The sequence below is a fragment of the Suricata suricatta genome, chromosome 6 (genome assembly GCF_006229205.1).
Source record: "Suricata suricatta isolate VVHF042 chromosome 6, meerkat_22Aug2017_6uvM2_HiC, whole genome shotgun sequence".
Classification (NCBI taxonomy): domain Eukaryota; kingdom Metazoa; phylum Chordata; class Mammalia; order Carnivora; family Herpestidae; genus Suricata; species Suricata suricatta.
The window spans coordinates 117,199,912-117,215,736 of NC_043705.1; positions in this window are offsets into that span (position 1 = coordinate 117,199,912).

The following is a 15,825-nucleotide window of genomic DNA, read 5'->3' on the forward strand; positions in this document are numbered from 1 at the left end:
ATACACATATAGGCTTGGAATATATTAATGATTTTATACACATTGCTCTTTTCAAAAATTTTTAATGTTTTTACTTATTTTTGAGAGAGAGAGACAGAGCATGAGCAGGGAAGGGGCAGAGAGAGAGGGAGACAGAGAATTCGAAGCAGGCTGCAGGCTCTGAGCTGTCAGTACATGCGAGGTTTGAACCCACGGACTGTGAGATCATGACCTGACCTGAAGTCGAACGCCTAACCACTGAGCCACCCAGGTGCCCCCACATTGCTCTTTTCTGGTAACTCTTTTTTGGTATTAATTACCCTCTTGCTGTCATTCTGGCCATTTGAGGTCTTGGTCCATCCTCTATTTAATTACACATCCTATGAAGGCATTACTTATTCTTGGATCCATCAAAACAACAGCAAAATGCCTAAATCAGGAGATTATGAAGAGCACTGAAACTGACTTTTTGAGGATGAATTAGAACTTCCAAATGGATTTGCATTTGTTAACAAATGGCAACACATGGCCTGGCCACTCCATATCTCCTAGGGCCAACCAGTTTCTATTACAACCAAAAGGGGCTACCTGCACTGATACACTCTATGAACTCACTTGATCAAATATATAAGAAAAACCTGAGAACACAAAAATATAGGACAACAATTAGAGAGCTGGAAGAAATGAGAAATGACTGTGGGTTTGGACAGTTGTCCCTACGTGTTGCCCTAAGCACATACATTCAAGATGAGTTGTGATAGAGAAATAGCTTTAATATAACTTATTTTTTTAAGAATGGAAGTTCAAGCAGCATTACCCACATTCTACAAAACTGTTTACATGATAGTTTTCTGGAAGATATGGTTTCCGTATCGCATTTCACACCCATATGGTCATTCGTCATGAAATAATCACATTCCTTTATTTTTAATCTCTTTGTAACTAGTAACTCTATAGCTCTCTTTTTATTATTTCCAGAAAGAAAATATGTCCATTTTTCCCAGTTATGAATTAAATTCAGTTTTATTCCTTTGATTTGAAATACTTCTTTATTCATCTTGTGTTTTATTCCTCTTTGTACATTTACTTGTTGCATCTTATTTTATTCTGAAGTCCTATCACTAAATAATTTCCGACATGGCTTAATGTGGAATAAGGAAATGAACTATGTCCTTGGAGAGCGCCTGAGTGACGCAGTCAGTTAAGCATCCAACTCTTTTATTAAAAAAATTTTTTTATGTCTTTTATTTTATTTTTGAGAGACAGAGAGACAGTGCGAGCAGGGGAGGGTCAGAGAGAGAGGGAGACACAGAATCTAAAGCAGGCTCCAGGCTCTGAGCTACCTGTCAGCACAGACCTGACGTGGGGCTCGAACCCATGAACCATGAGATCATGACCTGAGCCGAAGTCGGACACTTAACCGACAGAGCCACCCAGGTTCCCCAGCATCCAACTCTTGATTTCCGTTCAGATCAGGATCTCACAGTTCTTGAGATTGAGCCCCACATCAGGCTCTGAGCTGACAGTGTGGACCCTGCTTGGGATTCTCTCTCTCCCTTTCTCTCTGCCCACTGCCTCAAAATAAATAAATAAACTTAAAATTAAAAAAGAACTGTGTCCTTGGAGATACTACTTTGTTTTCTTAGCTTTGTTCTTTTCCCATATTAAAATGGAGTTGTAATTATTTTCTATCCATCTAAGTAAGGATACAGTGAAAACTGTAGGTGTCACCATATGTTTAAAATTTTTTGAAATACCCCAAATAATGCTCTCTTTCAGTGGCCTGAAGGCCAAAGTGAAAATTTTGCTTTAGACATGCACAGTTAATTCTTCCTACCTAACTCAACCCATGATCACTAGAATACAAATCTTGATTCAAATCGGGTGTAGAGTGGGAGGAAGAACTAGAGAAATCTGGACCTGGTTCTGTGTGTGACTCCAGACATTGCCAAAGGTCCTCTAGAGGACAAAATCTCCCTGATTGAGAATCTCTGCTTTAGAATGACTTCACTGCAATGAAAAATTACACATACCTTTTGCTTTCTAGCTGGGTTTATGATTGTTAAACAGAATATAAGACCATTAAAGCTGGTCTTGCTACTCATTAATCATTAAATACAATTGATGTTGTATACTTTGGGGATGATCACAGTGTCCTAGTATAGTATTTTTACTAATGCCTACTGTATACAGATGAGCTTTCTGGGAACATGTTTACACTATAATAAGAATTTTCATTCCTAAATTATTCCTGTTCTAATTTCTCATGAGTATTGCTTCTCAGCCTTTTGGCTAAGATCAAGTGTACTAACTTCTCATGAGTGCTATGAAGTCAAAAATGAGAAAAGGTAAAAGATTTGATAGTTAGACATTTAGCCAGGATTTTTATATATACTGTTCTGTCTACTATCTTTTACATTCATTACCATCTGGGCCTTGGGCATTAATTACAAAATGCTTTATATTATTTTCTGATAGCTACAGTACGCATTAACATTGGCTTCCCAGTGAGATTACAGTCACTCTGAGGGCAGTGTACTTCTTTTTTATCTCTCATGACATCAAATACAGTCTCACATTCATTAACACAGAACACAGTCTTTGGAGACAAACAGATGTGGACTCTACCCAGAGTTCTATCACCCAAAGAATGGATAAAATTGTACAACCACTCAGTCTCTCCATGCAGAATAACCTCTATTAGGCACATGTTTGAATTATATGACTAATTTCTGTGCATTCAAAGCAATTCTCTGATTAGAATATAGGTTTCCATCTAATTTTCCAGTTTGACTGGAGAGATAGAATATGCTAGCCATGCTGACCTAGTTGTCCAGATCCATGATTGCTATAATACAGTAGATTGACACTTAAGCACCCTAATTTTGTACATTCATCTCTTGTGAGCCTGATTTATCTAAGCTGGTTTAATAGATAAACCTTTGTTACTATACTGACAAAATCAGATTTCTGAACCATGTAGTCAAGGACTTTGGAAAGTAGGAAATTACAAAGCAAACATCACATTATGAGGCTACTTAGAAGCCCTTCCTGGAAACCATCAATTTTCTGTCAGGTCCTCTTCAAATTTCATGTCAGTTAATAAACTAGATCTTGAAGAATTACAAGAATGAATATAGCAGAAGGTTTACCCTATAAGAGTTCACCTTCAAGTAGTTTTTAGGTTACAAACCTAATAATTTTAATGTTTTTTGATACTCAGAAGTAATTGTAATGAAAAATGGTGCAATAAATGCTTATAGCTTTGTTGATTTAAATAACAAGAGAATTGAAGTAGCATTGCAGATACAGAATTATTTCATATAGCTTGACTTCAAAGCTTTAGATTTTAGTAAGCAAGACAAAAAGTTTCTGTGTGTAGCATTCTTAGTTTTAGTCTATTTTTAATCCATAGAGCAAATTGGGAGGATTTTGTGAGCTGAAATTATGAAATTCTATTGCTCTGTATTTCAAAAGATATTTAATATTTAATACAAGTTGAAAATAATAATCCAAACAAGTATCTGAATCTAGTATAATAAAGATATTTTAAAGAAGAGACATTAGCAGAATTAAATATTGGCAGTGGAAGTCCTTATTTGACTTTTGTTCTTCTTTGCTATTTTAATAAAAGTCTTACCTTATTTTGGACCCACAATTAACCAAACTTTGAGTTCGGTAGGTAACTTTTTCTAGCCTCTTCAATGCCATGGGAGAGTAAAGGCTATTGTGATATCTCCCATAATAGCACAGCATTTTTTTATTACTAATAACGCCAACGAAAAGAATATATTTTTGATCACTTACTATGTGTCAAGTCCTGCTCTAAACTCTCATAAATCATCTCTTTGAATTTTCAAAGCAACTATATGAAGTAGATACTGTCTGTGTAAATGGAAACACTGAAGCCTAGGAATGTTAAAAACCTACACAATGGCACATAGTAAGTGACAGCACCCTAAAACAGGGTTTTACTATTCAAGTTCATTGAGCCAACTCTCACCACACCCAGCTCTTTAGACTTCTAAGTCACATGAAAATGTACCAGTGCGGTAGTGTACAAGCTGCAGCTTGTAGGAGGTAATGTAGCTTTAAAAAATGGCATATTAGAGACCTTTGCCTAAAGCTTGCTTTTATAGTAAGCTTATTTTCTTTTGCTGTCCAATTAATATTATCTTTACTTTAGAAGACATTTAAAATGCCAAACCAGGATTTCCAGACTATTTTCCTGTGTTCTTTGGGGGCTTCGTGAAAGTGTCTCAGTGACCATGGAGATAAAGGGAGGAGAAGAGGGAAAGTCAGGGCATCAGTTCACTTTCCCTACAATTTCCTTAAACAGCTTCACTTCTATCCATTTTCAGTAGTGCAATAGCCCTGCGCTTTCTATATATTTCATTTGGGATTTAGGCGGGGCGGGGGAGGACAGCTAGCTATTTTTGGAGTCAGTTTCAAAATCACTTATCTAGTTGACCTCTGTTTTCTTAGAGAGGGAGCTGAGGGCTGAAGAGTTGAAGCAATTGGCCCCAAATCAAACATCTTATCAGAGGGAGAACCCAGGTCCCCTACCTCCCAGTCCAGTCTGCTTCCCGCCTTCTCATATTGCTGACCTACAGGCACATAGTGCAAGTGTGAGACCCCAGATTGTCACTCTGCAGGCTCATTCTCGTGCTGTTGTTGATTCACTGAATCCTCATCTTTATTGGCACAGCAGAGGCTCCTGGAATTTGTTCTTAGACCTAACCTCTACTTGTAAAGGCCTGACATGCTCTGCTCTGCATCCTTTCAAGCCTTTCTTAAATTTCAGTACTGAACCTACATGTTGTGTAAGAGCAAAAGTAACTCAAATATAGTAACAATTGAAGTTAAAAATACAAGTAGGCAACCTGCTTCATTCAGGAAATATGTTTTGGTTCCTACCAATGTGCCAAAATTATTCTGAGCACTAAAGATATACTAGTAAGCAAAACAGATAAAAATCTCCAAAGATAAAAATCTGATGTCACTGTACTTACAGACCATAAAGGTCAAAGAGATGAGTCAGAGCAGAGAGGATGGGAAATATTGGGAAGGTGTATTGCTGTTTTACATAGGGTAATCAGGACACCAATTAGACAATATTTGGGTCAAGACCTGAGGAAGGTCAAGGATCAAGGTACTTGATCCACCTCCCTGACTGGGGGGGAACTGGCTCTAGGGGAGGAAACAGCAAGTACAGCAGCACTGAGGTAACAAAGTACTTAGTGTCTTTGAAGAGCAACCAAACGAATGGGCATGGAGTGAAGTGAGCAGAGTGAGTGAGGAGAAAAATGGAAGGTGACAGCAGAGAGGTGAGGAAGTTAAGTGTGGAAGCCATGGTGTCAGAACCCAGCTCTGTAAAGACTTTGTCTCTTATCAGCTTGATGATTAAGCAAAGTATTTGTGCTTACTGATAGTAGGTATATTTGTCTTGAATGAGGACAATGGATATCATAGCCTATCTTTCACTTTGAGACGTATCCACAAAATTACTGATATTATAATAAAAGTTTAGGAGATACAATAATTTCTTAACTTCTGAAAATACATAGTTAATTGTATTTTTAAAGTCTGAAGATGTTGTATAGGTATAGAATGAATAAAAACCTACCAAGTAGTTTTGTGATCAATCCTTATTATGTCACTTATATTAATAAAAAGCATAATTTCATATTGTAAAATGCTTCTCTTGTTATGGTTTTTGTTTGTCTCTAAAGCACAGAGCTCTTTTTCAAAATTCTTGGCCCTTGACCACTTTTATTCTTGGTCTTCTTCATCGATCTTTATGATTTTCAACAAATTACAAAACAGACACGCCCCCAGAGAATAAAATTCCCAGTAGCACAGATTGCATGTAAATTTAGCACCAATATATTTCCTTCTTTTTTAGAATTTACTAATCAAGAGAAAATTCTGTATCAGGAAAGGCTCCCATGGTAGGATTTGAAGTCATTTTTTCTCAGAGTGATTTGAAAGTTTCAATAAAAGAGGAATTATACAACTTTGCTACAGTTGACTGTGGTCATCTTCTCACAGGGTACATGCACCATGATGGCCTTAATCCTGGGAACCAGTGAAAGAGAACAGACCTAATGAACACAGGGAAAGGGCAGTGAGTGGAGGCTGGAAGAAGAGGGAAGTGGCAAATAGCAGCTAGCCAGATCTTCCACCCTGGCAAACTAAGCTCATCACACTTTTCACTACATCCTCATCAGGGGTGTTTGTTATTTAGATTTTACAGTTTGTAGAGGAATGGGCATCAGGCACTGGGACAGTTTGAACTGTGTTCTCTGTAACGTCATCGCATCAGCTAATGCAAGTTTAGATTTAAGTTAAAGGGAGATGATTCTGAAAAAAGAAAGATTTACAGGGAAAGGGAAGTTGTAGTGTGGTTCCGGGAAATTCCCAAAGATGTATTTATGTTACTATCTGATGGGTAACAATATTTTCCTCTCTGATTATGGAAATGGATATTTCAAATCCCCAAATGGTTATGGGAATTGCTGTTATTAAGAAAGAATACTTGTGTGTGTGTGTGTGTGTGTGTGTGTGTGTGTATGAGACAACTTCTTAAGTTTTAATCCTTTCTTGATTTCACTATTGTTACAAATGACTTTTATGATTCATGCTAAAAGATTAAAAGATCACCTAGTCCCAAACGGTGATTCATTTTATAAACAAGATGAGTTTGTTTGTCTCAAGTAGCCAGTTATACTCAAAAGCCACTGTCTCATTTTGAGATGGTCTTGTTGGGTCTTTAGAAGGCAACAGAACTGGACATTAATTATGTGTCCCATAGAGTCCAATTACTAACCTACTTTGCATTCTGGGTAATTCCATGACTTGAATTCTTTGAACAGGCTGGTCTTGGACGCTAATAATAATATCCTCAGCCCGCACAGGTTCTTGCAGAGGACATCTAACTGTCATCCAGTGACTGCCATATTTTACCACTAACCTCTTGGGTGGGTAACTAGACTTCTGTTTCTGTAGCTTATAACAAGATCAAGAACTTAAATTGGCTGAGTGCTTAATCTGTATTAGATATTTTATACCCATAATCATTTAATAAAGGAGACAATCTTATTTTATGGAGAAGAAATTAAGGTTTAGATATGCCAGAAACTTGCCCAATATCCCATGGCTGACAAATGGACCAGGATCTGAACCCAGTTCTATTTGATTTCAAAGTCCAAGCTGATAGTTATGGTGAAAGATTACTGTACACATAGCAGGTGCTTAGTTAATGAAAACTTTCTCAAGATACTTATTAAATTGTTCAACTCATTGCCAGAGCTAAATAGTGAGAATACATTTTTTATCAGTTTGTTTAGTAACAACAAAGACAAACAGTCTCAATGACATATCCACTGATTTGAAATAGAACATAGCAATAAAAAACACTTTTTCACTCATACTTGTAATCATGAATAAATGGAAAGTGATGTTTTTATTCAGTTTGATCATAGATAGGAGGCTTTGTAATAAATTAAGGGCACTTCTATTTTTGTTACTTAGCCACAAAAGAGTTCTTATATTCTCTGGTTAGAAAGAAAGTTATATTGTAGAGGACTAAAAGTAGGATTAATAAGGTGCACAGCTTTGTTTGAGATGACTAATAGAATATTCTATACCTGAACCTGGTTTTCATGTAAAAGCAGATAACATGTCACTGAAATTTCATGATATAGTCTGACTTTTTCATTCTATTTCTCAAGGGCACTTACTTTTAGAGTTGACTTTCTATACCTAAGTATACATAAAATTAATTATTTTTAACTGTCAAAGGAAGGGCCCCCCTTCTGTCACCCAACCTTCTGCCTCTTGAACCACAAAGGCCTAAGTCCCATTACCCCTCAAAAAACTCTACTAGTGATTCCAGTAAGTGGTAAGAACCAGTCTAAGAAAATCAGTTCCAGATTTCTTATTCATGTTTCTGTAAAATCCTTAGAAAATAATTTTCAATTCCTTAAGAACTTTTTGTGTTTTTCTTCTCTCCTTAATTCCCAAGCTCTGCATGTAGACCATGGACAGTGTCCATAGTGCTTTCCCTAGAGTTGAACAGGATAGGGGTGAATGATAGTCTTTATTTTCTAGCACTTCTCAGCTCTTAGCCATTATTTTAGTAACATTTGAGTCCTACGGAATCCCTTTTATCCATATATCAGCTACAGAGTAAGTATTTTTAAAGCCATTTTTATAATCATAAGCCCAGGGACATTGGGTTGTGTGTGTGTGTGTGTGTGTGTGTGTGTGTGTGTGTGTGTGTGTTTGTTTCATGCAGCCAGGGTAACAAAATATACCCATCTTGGTGGTTTAAAGCAACAGCAATCTATTGTCTCATAGTTCTGGAAGCCAAAAGTCAGAAATCAAGGTGTTGTCTGTCAGAGCCGTACTCCATGCAGTGTCTCTGGGGAAGATTCCAGTCCTGCCTCTTCTAGCTTATGGTGATACTCACCATTTCCTGGTTTGTAGTTGTATCACTCCAATCTCTTCATCTTTATGCTGCCCTTCTCTGGTGTATTTAATTCACCTCTGGGCCTCTCTTATAAGAATACTTGTGTTGGCATTTAGGTCCCACCTGGACAATCCAGGATACATCCTTTATCTCAAGATCCTTAATTTAGTCACATCTCTTGCCATATAAAATAATATTTGTCACACAATATTAATAGATTCTAGGGCTTAAGAAGTAAATATATCTGTGAGAAGCTATTTTTTTTCAGCTTACCATAGTCATTCTTGGAATCAGATGGACCACCTAGGGAGTTTGAGTGACTATATTTCTGTCCAAATTTCATTGTAAGTGAGATTAACCATATTTCATAAAAGATAAAAACCTGGATTCATCCCATGGTATTAATTAATATGGAAAAATAAGATATGTTGGGTTTCTTTACATTTTAACTGAATTTATTGTAGTTTGTCACCTATATTTCATATAATTGTATAAATACATAATTCATTCATTTAAAAAAACTATGTACCAACTATACTGTATAGACATGATGTTTGGTCCTGGAATGCTGAAATAAATATAAGGCATGGTTCCTTCCAAAAATCAGCCTATAATCTAGATAAGAAGATAGTTGTATTGTCAGTGAATTCAACTTCTAAATGCTACTATACTCTATAGTTAGGTCATGGATTCTGTCTTTAAATCCATACTACCACTCTTTTAGTTTCATATTATTTATTCTAATTTTAGAGAGAAGAAATGTAAAAAAGATATTAGTTGAAGACTATACACAGAGTAGGAGATGCAGCTTGGATTTAAACTCAAGCATTCTAATTTTCTAGCTCAAGCTATCAAATACTACATTCATTATTGATAGACATTCTATAATGGTGTTTTTGAGTTAGCATTTTCCTTTTCTAAGTGTGATACAATTATTTTCTTCTAGGTATGCTCAGACTTTTCTATGTGGCTTGTCTTTTCTGGAAAAGGAAACTCCTACATATTTGGTTATAACTTATGGATTTACACATGGTTTGTTCTTCAAGTTCTGAGGAAGCATTTAAGATGGTGCTCTCTTTAGTGTCTGAGAAGCTGATCTTTCAATCTTCATTTTCACAATCTTAATCCATATACCTAAATGATAGCTAAATTTTCTTTAGACAACTGATAACATGAGGGGTCTTTTCTTTGACAGATACTTAATATAACGGAGAACATTCCTTATAACTCTTTATATCCACCAAATTATATTAACTGTTCATCAAATAGTTTTAACAAGTTTCAGATGACAGAAGGGAAGATGACAGATTTGGTTAAAGGAATTTCCCAATATGCCTCTAAATGGATCTGTAACAGCACCAAGAGGTAGGTTGTAAATAACAGTCAAGAAAATGGTTCAGTGGGGCTAGCGGCAACTTTTAACTCTTCACTGTGGTTTTACTCAAGCCTGGGCCAGTATGCATTTTAGGAAGGACACAGTTAGTGGTGGCCCCCTCTGTCCCTAACCCATTCCAGCCTCTAGTGACAGTTTGCACATTGGAAGCATCAGCTTGGATGAAGCTATGGTGGTAACTTTTTGTTTTCTCTGCTGGTTCTGCTTGAAGTTGTAATATCCAGAGTAACAGTATTTTCCAGACCTCCTAATAAAAATGTCAAATAACTAACAGCTACGCAATGCAGCTATTCATCATGGAACACAGGGTGTTGCTTTTACCTCACTAAGCATTTTAGTTGTAATTAATTGGAAGTAGTAAACAACTCGTTTACTACTCCCTTCTTCAAATTATGTTTTCAGATTTCCAGTCTCTCCTTCTCTCAAAGAGCTTTCAACACCTTGTTTGATATGGTGAAAGGGAGGACTGGCTGGAATCTTATTTTTGTCTTTGTGAAAACAATTCCCTTTCAATTAGTCACATACGTGAAAATGTGATTTGGTGTCATCAGTATATATTACTGCAATATAAATAACTATGCCAGAAGTGCTACTACTAAATTCTCACTGAATGTTTTTCTAGAACATTGCCTTCCCTCTTTCAAGAATAGATTGGTCTTGGGGTGCCTGGGTGGCTCTGTTGGTTAGGTGTCCAGCTTCAGCTCAGGTCATGATCTCACCATTTGTGGGTTCAAGCCCTGCATTGGGCTCTGTGCTGACAGCTAGCTCAGAGCCTGGAGCCTGCTTCAGATTCTGTATCTCCTTCTCACTTTGACCCTCCCCTGCTCATGCTGTCTCTCTCTGTCTCAAAAATAAATAAAAAACATTAAAAAAAAGGAATAAATTGGTCTGGATATTGGAACTTTTGGAAAATCCTATTCCCTGATGTGTACAAGGAAACTTCCTCTCCAATCCCATGAGGATTTATACTGGATAAAATTCTAGTCTCCCTCTCCATCCTTGTCATTCAGTTAAGAATGGAAAACTTTTTCTCCCTCTCTTTGTCTCCAGTTGCCTTTCTATTTTTATTGTTATCTCTTCTTCTCACCCCTTTTTTCTCCTCCTTCCCCCCAAGCCCCTCTCCCCACTACCATACCAGCATGCTCTGAAACAGAATGTGCTATTTTTGTCTATTTCCAATTATCTAATAGGAAACCACATTTCCATAAGTCCTAACCAATTGGAAACTCTTCTTTCTGGAAGACCTATGGTTAACTCAAACTCCTATGGTTGCCACTGGGGAATAAGTTGAATTTGAGTTGGGAGGTAAAGCTTATTTTCTACTTCAGCTTTATAAGAAAACATAGTTGCTGTTACACTTTGATTTTTCATTTAGACTCTTGGGTGTACCTTTTAGTAGTTGTAACTCCAGGAGATAAAGGGTGAAAAGTATACATATATACTTTTGTATAATTATCTATATATACATTCACACCTATATCTGTATAACATTATCATGGAAAAATATCTAAAATATATTGCTTAGTGAAAAATGAGGTTATAAAGTGTTACCATGAATGATTCTATTTTAGCCAAATGGTATTCATCAAAAGCATACATACATACAGAGCAGCAAAAACTATTTATAGAAGTAGAATCAATATAACAAAATCAAAGACAGGCCAAAAAAGAAGTCATAAAATTGTGTGGGGAAAACTTATAGGCATATATAGAATAAGTCATATGCTATGCTGTTAACTCTACCTTTTAAACAACATACAGAAGTTACACAAGGGTTATGCTGTTAGTTGTTAATGTGCTTTCTTCCTCTCCTACTCACTGCTTTTGTGAAGACAAGCTATAGATGCAATTTAGGCGCGACACATCTTTAAACATGAGCCTAAAGATCAATAAATTGAATAATGAAACTAAAGTCAGCTCTAGGGTAACTGATTATTTAAATCAGAGTGTAACACAATAAATATCCCTTGAGGCTTTACCATCCACAAAACACCAAAATTCTCTGTCTTATTTCCTCTTTATTGTTTCCTGTTTATTTGTTTTCTATTTGTTCTTCACTTATTACTATATTCCCAAATTCTATTAAAATCACATAAGTTGGGGTGCCTGGGTGACTCAGTTGGTTAAGTGGTCGACTTTGGCTCAGGTCATGATCTCACAGTTTGTGGGTTGAGCTCCGCGTAGGACTCTGTGCTGACAGCTCAGAGCCTGGAGCCTGTTTTAGATTCTGTGTCTCCCTCTCTCTCTGCCCCTCCCCTGCTCACGCTCTGTTTCTCTCTCTCAAAATAAAATAAAGACATTAAAAAATTTATAATTACAAAAGTTACTCAGTAAAACACTTGCTGGTTGAATTACTGACCTGACTTTCTCTAAACTCTATTCATTTCTTTATACTTACCCAAATCTTCTCAAACACATCCTTCCGAATTTGATGACATATGTTTTGGTCACATGTACCATGACATGGAACCATATGGTCAGTTACCTATAGTGCTTGCTGTCATGGCTTGTGCTTATCCTGGGTCCGTTTGCCCGCAGATCCTTCCTTCTTTGGTTCTCTTCCGTTCTGCAGGAAAGCTGAGCCCTACAAGCTGCAATTCCCAGGCTCCCATAACAGCTACTTTCTCACTGGGATTGGCCAAGAGGAGACTCAGAATACTTGAGGGTGAACCAAGGAAAAAGCCAGGATACTCCTTTCCCTCCTATTCTGCCTGAGCAACATTTTGCCCTGTGGCTCTGTGACTCCAGCTTCTTTTGATCAGGCCCACTGAGTCCCATGTTCCACTGAGTGACTCTGGCTCTAGGGTTCAGAAAACATTGTCTTCTCATGTGATGCCTCGACCTGAAGCCACATGGTGGCTTTCCTCGGTTAATGTCTGGGTAGCCTCAGTCTTTCATTACCTGTGCAACTAATCCTCTGTGCAATTACCCCTATGAGTAATTAGTGTCTTTTTCCTGTTTGCAACTCAACATTAAAAGTTACTTATCAGTTATTTAGTTTGAAATATGATTTGCTGTTATAATGTGGGAGAAATGTGATTTGATTTATTATAATTTTTTAAAATTTTAAAGATGTCATTTACCCCAGAAATTAAACTTTAAAGGAATACTTTCTCAAGGATTCAGCGTGGTCATAGTGATTATACTTACATGATTCTGAATAAGTAGAACTGCTTTGTAGAAGTAAAACCATAGTTTTTTTCTAAAGGTGCCCATTGATGCTATGGACATGATTTATTACATTTGAAATAGAAATGGCACTTTCTAGTGCTATGAAAGGCAACACTATCTGAAGAAAGCCAAGGGCAGCTGACGCAAGACCTTCAGTTCTCTGTATGTGTGGTCTTTGCAAATCTATCTCAGATTCTCACAGATCACCGTCCTCCCTGCCCTCGTCTCTCCTTTCCTCCACTTGGAAAGATGGGAATTTACCTCCAGACCATAAACTCAGGGTCATAGCTCCAGGTCTTTAGCCACACACCTGAGAGACTTTATTTACACATTTTATTTCTGCAGTCCTTGAACTTCAGATTGTAATTAATATTTTCTCTGAAAAAAAAGTAAACATCAACAGGTATGAGATGTACCCTATCTCTGTACACAGCACGTACTTCATGTGACGATTTTACCTTCAAATTTGTAATGATGTGTATTAGGCAAGAGTAATGAAATAAAACACTACTTACTTATACTTGGAAAGTCAGTGTTGTATGATGGTTAAGAACTTGGGAATATGGATTTGGATTCCTACTTTGCTCTTTAACTAGTTCTGAGAACTTGCACAAGTTGCTTCAAATCACTAAGTCTTCATTTTGTCATCTGTAAAGTAGAGATGAAAAGATTTACAATACCTAAGAAGTATCTTTAAGGATTAAATTAAATATTACATGAATAACTTAGAGTAGTATCTGGAACATTGGAACTCAGTAAACACTCAAGATATGTAAGTGATGATGATAATCATCATCATCATGCTAGTGGTGATGGTGGTGCCTATATAACAGAGTCTAATAAGACTGATTTAAAATAGGTAGGTATGGGCTGGTATATTTTAAGTTCTTTGCTTAACCTGGTGTATAATTATCAGCATATTTCTATATGTGAGTTTTTACATATTTATTTGTTTATAGAATGATGTCTACAGAATACTTAGGGCCCTTTCAGAAAAAAGGTTATAGCCAAATAACATTCTGTTTTCTATTGTTTTTCTTAAGTCAAATAGGAATCTGTTGAAGGACCTGGAAAACAATAGCAGAGCCAGTTTGGTGCTACTGAAACTGTCAACGCAACCTCTCAAGGCAACACAAACACTCCCTCATCTATACACAGTGTTCTTCTGGGTGTAATACGTGGCAGAATAATCACATTCAGTCATGAGTTGCCTCTTCTCTATGTGGCCTTATAGTGAAATAGAAGAAAATGGGAAGTTTCTTTCCACTTAAAGATTTATTTCCCATCTTCTTAATGCTCTTCAAATTCTATCTAATTTGAAGAATAAAGCAACCACCGAAAGATTTTATATCTTTTTAATCTGACTTAAGTTCATATATTTTGATATCTTATCCTACTCTCCTGTCTTTCCTCATTTCTTTTACAATTTCATCTTCCTTTTCCCAGTTTCCAGAATGTTAAATAATGTAGTTTCCTAAGATTCTCACCTAGGCTTTCGTCACTTACCACTCCATGTTTTCTTTCCCCAGCTGATCTAGGGTAGCTATACCTCTGCCCATAAGCTCAAGCTTACGTATTTTAACCCAACTTCTGAACTCTGGACCATTTATTCCACTAATAGCATTTACGTGAGTATACTCTCTATGTACTTCAAAATAAATAAGTCCCCAAAAGTATTTGTTATCTTACCTAAATGTGTTTTTTCCCCAGTATTTTTTATCTCACTGAATGGTAGCAAAAGCCACAAGTTTTACAGGTCAGAAACCTCATTGTTTTATTCTCCTTACCCTCATCTCTAAATAATCATGACGTCTTATTGATATTATACTGATATTTCCCAAATATTTTATTAATTCATCTACTTCCTCCTCTACTGCCATTACTCTGGTCAAAGTCAACCATCATCTTTCCTCCAACCCACTTCTGGTCTCCTACCTGCTTTTGCCCTTTTTGGTCTAACTTTCACATAGTAGCCAGACATCATTTTTTTTTTAAGTTTAACTTCTTATTTTGAAGCAATTATAGATTCATAAGAGCTTATAAAGAAATGTATAGTGAAGTCCTATGCATTGTTCCCTCAGCCTCCACCAACATCAATGTCTTATAAAACTATAGCCTATCACAGACAAGAAATTGATATTGATATAATCCATAGAATTAATTCAGATTTCACCAGTTATTCATGCATTTGTCTACATTTAAGTTTGTGTGTGTGTGTGTGTGTGTGTGTGTGTGTGTAGCTCAATGCACTTTTATCACCTATGTAAATTTATGTAACCACCACCACAATCAAAATCCTAGACTATACAATCACAATACGACCTCATGTTACTCCTTTATAACCCTATATATCCCCTTATCTGTGTCTGATTCCTAAGAACCACTAAAATGCTTCCACAGAAACTTGCCAGCACCTTGATCTTGGATTTCTAGACTTCAAGACTGTGAGAAGCAAATGTCTACTGTTTAAGCCACCTAGTCTATGGTATTTTATTATAGCAACCTGATCAAACTAACATAGGCTCCCTACTCACTCCCTGCTGATGTCACCTACAGGTATAGAGGGTACTTCCCTGGGCCACCTGGTGTCACTGGTCCAGGTTCTGCAAAGGAGACAGAAGAGCAGAAGTCACTGGCCGGACCCTCCTGTGATCCTGGGTGCAGGGCAGGGAGATGCAGGCCTCTTGCTGATGCTGCCCCTGTCAAGGTCAGAGTTGCCACTGGAAACTGGATATACAGTGAGGCCTCAGATGGTTGGGGCTTCCTGCCATTCCTGCTGCCAGAGGGTCAGATCACTGCTGGGTCCAGA